Genomic DNA, 8,451 nt, shown 5'->3' with positions numbered 1-8,451 from the left:
GGAGGGTTCTGGATGGTATGAAAGAACAGGTTTCTAAAAAGTAGCAGCCAGAGAAATGAGGAAGATAATGGAAGGAGTGAGGCTGGAAGAGAAAGGGATGCTTCCTCCATCCCAGGGAAGAGCCCAGAAACACTCTACATGCAAGCAAGCTTTACTGCGGGGCGGGGCATGGTGAAAGAGCAGCCCCTTCCCCAGGTGGATCTGGGCACTGGGATGTGGTCACAAGGGAGAAGGAAAGAAGATACAGACATTTCCAGAATTGAGCTGTGCCTCTAGCCCCTGCAGGTCCACTACTCTGAGCACCACAGAGACACATCCAGTTCCCTAAGGTGATCTGTTTGGGGAGAACAAAACCCAAAATGATCTGCAGAGGTCACAAGGCACAGTGACCCAGTTCCCTTTTGAGCAGGGCCAAAGCTACAACAGACAGGAAGTGGTCAATCCATGGTCAATCCACCTAAATCTCACACTTTTTCCCACATACAGAGGCACTGCTGACCTCAGGCCACCATGATTTGGTTCTGGCTAGTGTTCTGGGTCCTGGATCCTAGATGCAGCCATTATAAGGTGTCTTTCCTGCATGCTTCCTGATGCAACTGAGTCTCCTTTTAAACGTTGTTTTTCAAATGAATCACATACAAGATGAGTGTACCCAAGACCTTAATTATAATATTTAACATGTACTGAGCTTTTCTTGGGGGCCAGGCCCTGTGCTAAGCACTCCCCAATTCTTATCTCATGTCATTCTCATAATCACCCTCAACAGTCTTTCGAGTCTCCCGAGAAACATCTTTTTGGGAAAGGAAATCTCTTTAAAAATACATTCTAAAATCCTAATGTTTCCCGACTCATTACTTCTCATAACTATTTTTTCTCATTTTGCATGAATGGTCTCAATTCTTCCCAACTACAAGGGCACTGGTTCACACTGCCCTCGGGCCACCTATGCACCAGAGCTCACAGTACCCTCACGGGCCAGGCAGTGGAGAAAACAGGAGGCAACAGGGTGCCCAAACAGTTTTCAGCTCCATACCTGGCTCTGACTAGAGATTTCCCAAAACTGGCAAGAGCAGAAGTGAGAGGATAATGAAGTGACCGTTGGTTGAAGTCCTCGAGTAGAAAGGCAGCCGCATGGAATTAGTAGGGGGAGGAATTCCGTCTGCACCCTCAAAGCTGCCCTACTTCTGTTTCTGAAGGTCACACAAATATATATCCATCCCACAAATGTTTCTTTTATTACATTTCTTTTTATAAACGCTCAACACTACATGTGCAAAGACCATTTAGCAGAATGCCAACGTTGTCTTCGGAGTTTGTAATTTTAAAAAGCAACAACTAAGAGCTGTTATAACTCATAAAATATGCAATAAGAGGTTTTGAGTAAGATTGAAAAATAGGAGGAAAATCTGTGCTCCCAGCAGGCAAAATATTCATGACATTTTTAATAATAATGAAACAGAAGACCTCCGTAAGGCAAAACTGAAATCCATTTTGCATGTGGGAAAAAAATAGGTTCCATTTAATTTGTTTAGGTTTCTTTGCTAGGGTTCATGTTTCTTACTGAAAATGTTGAGGCTATGAAAAGTATAATAAATGGTTGAGGGGAGGTCTGGAAGAAGGAGCCAAATTTCCCAACGAGAAAATTTTCCAGTAAGAAATCTTGATACAAGAAGTCACTTTGCCCTCTTGGTGAATTTAGTTTTGTTTTACTTTCAGAATGAGACATAAGAGACAGCTCTCCTGCCTTTATGTACATAAGCTGTAATATCCCAGTGGTACCTGCACTGAAGAGGGTAGTTTGCTTCTCATTCTAACTGAGGTTCACCGAACTCACACTAAAGAGGGAGAAAGGACAGGAGTATTTTTAGGTTTTCAAAGGAAATAGGATCATCGTCTTCATATACCAGATGGATTTGTTTTATGGGAGGTGGGTTAGACCTATTCTGTGAGCTTAGGCAGTAAGTGCTGTTTACAGGCTTGAGAGTCCAATGGGGACAAATATAATATTGTAGCTGCTGGTTTCCTTTTACCTCCACACAATTACAAGGTTCCAGAAGTCAGGAGCACATGTCTCCTAGTCACTGATGCGTTTCCACTGCCTAGTAGACTTTAGTGACTGCCTGGGAAGGGGCAGGAGCAGCAGCTACAGCTGTCCAATGATGGGAGCAGCCGGCACCCCCTCTCCAGGGCTGCCCCAGCATTGTCAACACAGGTGGGTCAACGCAGCAATCCCAAGATCTGGACTTAGGGGCACCTGGCACCTGATCTAACTCTGGTCTTCCAGGGTTCCACTCATTCAGAATATCTGTTTCTGTCACTGTATAGTATAGTTGTGCCTTTTTACCCAGTTTTTAGGGAAATCGTCCTCTCCAGCTGCCAAACTTTCCCCAAGGAATAAGCTGAAACTCTGCCTACGGAGGAGGGGGCTGCCTGCTTTTCCAAGGACCTTGTTATCTTTGGAGAAAACGTAGTGATCCTCTCACCTTCCCCCCATCACTGCCTTCTTGACGAATCCGGGTTCCCCAGCTACCTTTATTTCAGGAGGTGCAGGTTGGTGAGGCCAAGGACAGAAGAATTTTGTTCCTAACTTTCTTCCTAAAGGATGCCTCATTATGACTTCACAGGAAGTTCACCCTGGGAGCTGGAATCATTGCTCCCTGGTCATTGCTCGCAAAGTCATCTGAGGATGGATGCTGCTTCAGGTGAGAGAGAGAGAGAAAGAGGGAGGGGAAGGGAGGAGAGGATGGAATTAGGAGACAATAAAAATAACAAGGACCAGATCATGCTCAGCGAAATAAGCCAGAAAGAAAAAGAAAAATACCGGATGGTCTCACTCATAGCAGGAATCTAGAAAACTTAAATAAGGGACCAGGAAAACGAATAACTATAAGAAAGTGAAAATCAAAATCAACAAAAAACTATGAACCAGAGACACTCTAGGGGGGGTAGGGGGCGGGAGGGGAGGGATTGGGGTCAAAATAAGGGGGTTGCAATTGTATGGGGAATATAAAAATAAAATTTATTATTAAAAAAAAAATAACAAGGACCTCAGCGCTGGCTGGACTCCCAGAACTTCCTTTTATTTTTTTCCTTACAGATTATGTTTATCGAAATAAAACAGGTTTAAACCGTGGTAACTGCTTCGGGTTACAGGTTCAAACCTCCACAAATGTCTACTTTCACACCCTGCCCAGCACCAGCGCCCCAGCAATGCTTCCCCGTGTTCTGCTGGGCCCTCCCCCAGCACACCCGCCTACCTTCCCCTTTAAAGGGACAAAAATCACACCCCTCGGGATTTCTAAGAAGCAGAAATATTTTGGCATTGGAGGACATGCCCACTCGGCCACACGGCCGTGTCTGCTCTCTAAATCAGACTCTGATTGAGCGCAACACCTGCTGCAGCCTCCCCTGGAAGTGACTGAGGGTTGTTCGGCGTTTGCTTGCTCACTTGCTTGCTCACCACATCTGATTGGCAGAAATGCAATATTTACTGTTTTCATTTGTTCTTAATTTAAAATTTTATTAACTCTTGGGAGCAAACAGAAATCACAATTCACAGGAATCGGTGAGTATAGAATAGTAAGTATTGGCAAAAGGGGAAACATGAGGCATCAGGAGGGGACACTGAAGCTTGCGGAACAGCAGCCCTGAAGCATGCAGGGGAGCTGCCTGCTCGCTTCTGTGTGGAAGCGGGGAGGGGGTGAGGGGGAGCGCATGCACTGAGCTTATAGACCATCTCCCAGGTATGTCAGAATTAAGTTACTCTGATTTGACAGATGGAGAAACTGAGGTACTAAATAGTCAAGAAACTTGCTCAACATCTTGATGTAGTGACAGAACCCTGCGTGGTGACTTTTCGGCTCTTGGGGGTTTTAGCATAATTAAGGATCCTTGGAAAGACTTTCTCTCCAAGATGTGGTGAAAGTGGCCACTGCCCAAGCTGGCCCGACGTCGTGGGTCATTCCCGAGGACTCCCGGCTTCCTGAAGACCTTGGGCTCTGTGATAAGGATGTTCCTCACCTGAGATTCCTCCCCCAGTCTCTAACTGCACATAGTTTCTGGCAGCTGGTGGAGGGACTACAATTGAGGAATTTTATAAATGCCTTTGGCTGAAGATCATTCACAAAAGATATCATAAATATACTGAAAATGGCTAATGTTTGGGCTAAACTATCCAAAAAGTAACCCAGGCTGTGGTTAAAAGCATCTCTGTGCTGATGACTTGGGGCAGCAGAGCTGAGGACAAGTCACAGGAGAACAGATCTCTGACAAAGATTTCTCCAGTCCACAGTGAAATAAGGAACAGTTCAGCTCTGCCCAGCTCAGCCCAGGACCCAAGAACAAGTAAGTTTTATAAACTTTAGGATTTCTGAAATGATGTCTTTCCCACATTTTTAGTGATGACTAGTTTTTTCCTGTTTAAAGGGAATATGGAATTGAGGTTCCCAATGCTGGACTAGTCAGTCTCTGACTCTGACTCCATCCCCTGCCAGTGGGGTTAGAGGGCCTGTGTGCTTAGAGGGCCTGTATGCTTAGCATCTTTTAGCTCCTACTCCATTATCTGTGAAATGGAAATAGCAACAGTCCTGCCATCGTAAGTGTTCGGCAAATGGAATATAAAAATTCAGTCACATTTTAGAGCCTGAAATGTTAGCTAGTATTGAATAGTCAATAATATAATAGATGGCTATATATATATATATATGTATGTATATATACACACACATATATATCAATAGTATACACATTTATAATACATACACATAAAATCCCACGGCAATTCCATATAGACCTCCAATTTTTTTTCTTAATTTTCTTGTTGTGAAATCCAAATGCCTAGGAATTATTATTCTAATATACAAGGGATGAGTAGAAAGCCTTATCTCCTCCCTCCCTGCCCCCACCCCCACTCTCTCTCACTTCATTTCTACAGCAGCCTTGTCTGACTTGCTAGCAGATCTACCCCAATACCACACAGTGTAAACATTCAACTATATTTGCTAAATGTATGAAATGAGAGTAAAGAAATCTAGTTGTCAAATGCCTAAAAATGAAATTGTCTTGATGCAATTGCTCTGTCCTCCCCTGGCGTTGATCCCACTAGCCCAGGGCACAGCCTCGGCCCAGCTCAGCCCAGGACCCATCACTAGTGGGGGAGGCTCTTCCCTCTGCCTGCTAAACACAGGACACAAAGTGCTTCTCTCTTGCGCTCTCTCTCACTCTCTCTCTCTCTCTCTCTCTCTCTCTCTCCCTTTTTATAAATTTTACTGTAGAATTCCTGCACCTAAGCTGGCTTACCCTGCTAGTTTATCAGCCATAGGCAACTGGTTACAATTGGTTTTTAATGTCATGTAACTGCTAGCCGTGAGGTTAAAAAACACTTGTCTTGATAACTGAAGAGAAAGACTTTACCTAGGATGAAAGATAATGGTGATATGAGAGACATGACTATCCATTGTAGTTTAAAGTACTGTGTTTATAAACAAGAAAAAGGTTGTGCCTACTTCAAGGACTGAATTGCTCTTTAATGGGCAGTAGAATTGGGGATGGGAGTCAGGGTTATATTATTTTATCAGGCATTACAGAGAATGAACGAATGCCAATGCATTCACTGAAGACAACAGCCAGCTGTTCAAACACCATAACCACAATTTACTCTGACAAGTGATCGGTGTTGCCAGAATAGAGACCTTCTCATGTAAACTGACCTGCTCGCCCCACCAGCCTCCAAGTGTTCATTAAGGTCCCAGGGCTTGAATCTGTCACTTCCTCACCTGATTAGAACTTTGACAGCTAATGCCAAGGCAAGCTCAAACTAACATGGCCCAGAACAATAGAAAAAAACCAAAAGCATCAACCTTAATTTCAAACCAACAAAATACTGAGTTTCTCATAATTTAGTTATTAAACACAGTCTATAGTGAATTATGTCCCTGAGATCATTTGTATGTTGAGAGAGGGTTCCACCTTATTTATCTAATAAATTGACACTTGAGGTTTTAGTTGAAGAGATGGATTAGTAAATCCTATTGCCGATAAAATGCGTTGGATTTCTAAACATAATTGAAATTTGCAAATGATCTGATCGGTAATTCCTCTCCCCACCACCCCCTGTCCAAAAGAGTCTTTCCATCAGCAAAAATTAGAAAGAATGTTAAAATGAAGATTTATTCTTGACTGCTGCAAGAAGAGCATATATATGTGGATTTAGAGAGATGCTAACTCGTCTTTGGGGAGTCCACCTTACATCCATGTTACAGATGATGGATACCTCACAATGGGAAGGGGACGGAGGAAGGAATGAGCGGAGGGTGTGGTAATAAGGGGGGCAAGTACTTGCTGTCTTTCCAGCAGAGCATAGTTTCTCACTGACTACCAAATAGAAATTTAACATTTACATTAACCAAGTTGAGATGCTTTTATAAATTTAAAGCTTTCAAGCTATAGTATCGGTCTTTTCCCAGGAATTTTCTGCGCTATATAGACTCCATAGATGCTAGCTGAAAAGTGATTTCTAACATTGTTCGAGCCAGAATCTCCAAAGGTGTAAAAATCCCACAAAGCAGGAATTTTGCTTCTTACAAAATGGAAAACAAACCTCGACAAGTGCTGGCAAATGTCATGTGGCGGGAAAGTATGATTCTGTCGAATGAATATAATAGCTGATTTTGAAGTCCTTATTGCAAGGTAGGCAGTAGGTGAAATGCATTTAAAAACCATTGTGGACTGAATAATGTCCCCACAAAATTCACATGTGAAAGTCCTCACCCACATCAAGGGGTGACTATATTTGGAGATAGAGCCTTTAGAAAAGAATTGAGGTGTAATGAGTAGACCCTAATCCAAAATGATCCACGTCCTTCTAAACAGAGATTAGACCTCAGACATTCAAACCAAGGAATGGACTTCTGAGGACACAGATTAGACAAGCTGAGGAAAGAGGCCTCAGAGAAAACGAAGTTGACAACACCTTGACCTTGGACTTGTAGCCCCCACAACTGTGAGTAAGCAAACCACTTAACCACCCAGGCAATGGTAGCTTGTTATGGCAGCCCAGCAAATCAATACACATTTATGACATTTAGTCCCCACAGGGGCCCTATGATAAGGGTAGTATTATTACTGCTGTCTACTTCCACAGACGAAACTCGTTGTTCATAGAGCTTCAGTAGCAGGTCTAAGGTCACACGCGTGGAATTGAACTCAGGCCTGGGCAGGGCACCAGACCCAGGGGCTGAGTCCTCCTGGCATTGCCAGCAAACTCAGGAGGTCTGACCCAGGTTTGGGGGCCTTAGACCAATCCTGAGGCTCACTTGCCTTTGTTTCCCCATTTATGAGCTGAAATTAGGATGAGAAGAGATGATGCTTAGGTTCTTCTCGATGTAAACAGCTAAATCTCTATGAATGCACAATTGTCTTGCTTTTTTTTTTCTTAACAAATACCAGACAGGGTCTTGAATTTCATTGAAACTAGTGTCTAAAAAAGTGCAGTTATTTTAAGAGACCTGCTGCCTTATACTTCCTTAATGTCCATCTGTTCTTTCTCAGCAACCATTTTCCTAATCCCAGACATCTTTCCTGAAGGAAAAAAAGATGGACACTTCCTAAGAGGCTAATTGTGGTCAGGAGAATTACAAGTAATTCTTGCATAAGTTACCTTTCCTACCTTTTCCTGTTTTTCTGCAAAAATCTTACATTGATTTTCCAATTTCAAATATGAATAAATGACAATGAGTCTCCTAATGAGTCTAATGAGTCTAATGAGTCTCCCTGCTATATTCCCATAGGGGGCAATTGTTCACTCTGTAACATCTCCCTCTGTTGATGTTTGCTCTTTGTTATTTTCAGTGTTTGGTCCATATGTGCTCTGCCCCTGTCACATGGTTGGCATCCAGTGCCCATAGGCAAAGAAAGAGAAGGCAGGTAAAGGAAAGACAACTTTAGAGCAGACAGCATTCCCAAATAACCAAATAACATGACTATATGTCTTTTCTGCAGGGATTGGCTGCAGGGTGGACCAAACAACATTGAGGAGGAGAGTCTCCTGGAAAAAAGTATCTGCTATTAAAGGGTACACTTGAGAAGAGACAATCCAAGAATCCAAGTTCTTTGGAAAGACATGGTCAAATAGCACGTGACCAGGAGGGGAATACCTTTTGCATGAGGTCAACATATCAAGGAGTATGGGGGGTTACAGGGGATGCTGGGATGATGGAGAGCAGCTGTGATGTGCGAACTCTCAAGGCCGCCACCTCTGCTCATTGCAATGTAAGCTATTCGTTGCACTCATACTGAGAGCCCCAGGGATGTTTTTGTAGCCAAAAGCAGACCTCATCCCATGTCCTCCCTGAGACCACAGGCTCTTGGGTAGAAAAACTTTTCTCTGAGCAATAGCCTGCACAGGGTCAGTTCTCGCTAGGTGAGGTAGCTCAACAGTCTCCCGCTTAGTCT

The 8,451-nt window shown here is 43.4% G+C and overlaps 1 long non-coding RNA gene across 2 annotated transcripts; it reads left to right on the top strand.

The window, feature by feature from the left end:
- The first annotated feature begins 2,669 nt into the window (after positions 1-2,669).
- Positions 2,670-8,174, top strand: LOC129145013 (uncharacterized). 2 transcript variants are annotated; one of them, XR_008549973.1, is made up of 5 exons: positions 2,670-2,702; positions 4,285-4,344; positions 6,871-7,000; positions 7,849-7,923; positions 7,999-8,174. It is a non-coding gene; the product is annotated as an uncharacterized LOC129145013 (long non-coding RNA). The 2 variants fall into 2 exon arrangements; XR_008549974.1 differs by lacking the exon at positions 7,849-7,923.
- The last annotated feature ends 277 nt before the right edge of the window (positions 8,175-8,451 follow it).

Source organism: Talpa occidentalis, unplaced genomic scaffold (assembly GCF_014898055.3).
Source record: "Talpa occidentalis isolate TD23 unplaced genomic scaffold, MPIMG_talOcc4v2.1 talOcc4.8, whole genome shotgun sequence".
Taxonomy (NCBI): domain Eukaryota; kingdom Metazoa; phylum Chordata; class Mammalia; order Eulipotyphla; family Talpidae; genus Talpa; species Talpa occidentalis.
The sequence above is the reverse complement of the archived record's forward strand: the minus strand, read 5'-3'. Positions and strand labels throughout refer to the sequence as shown.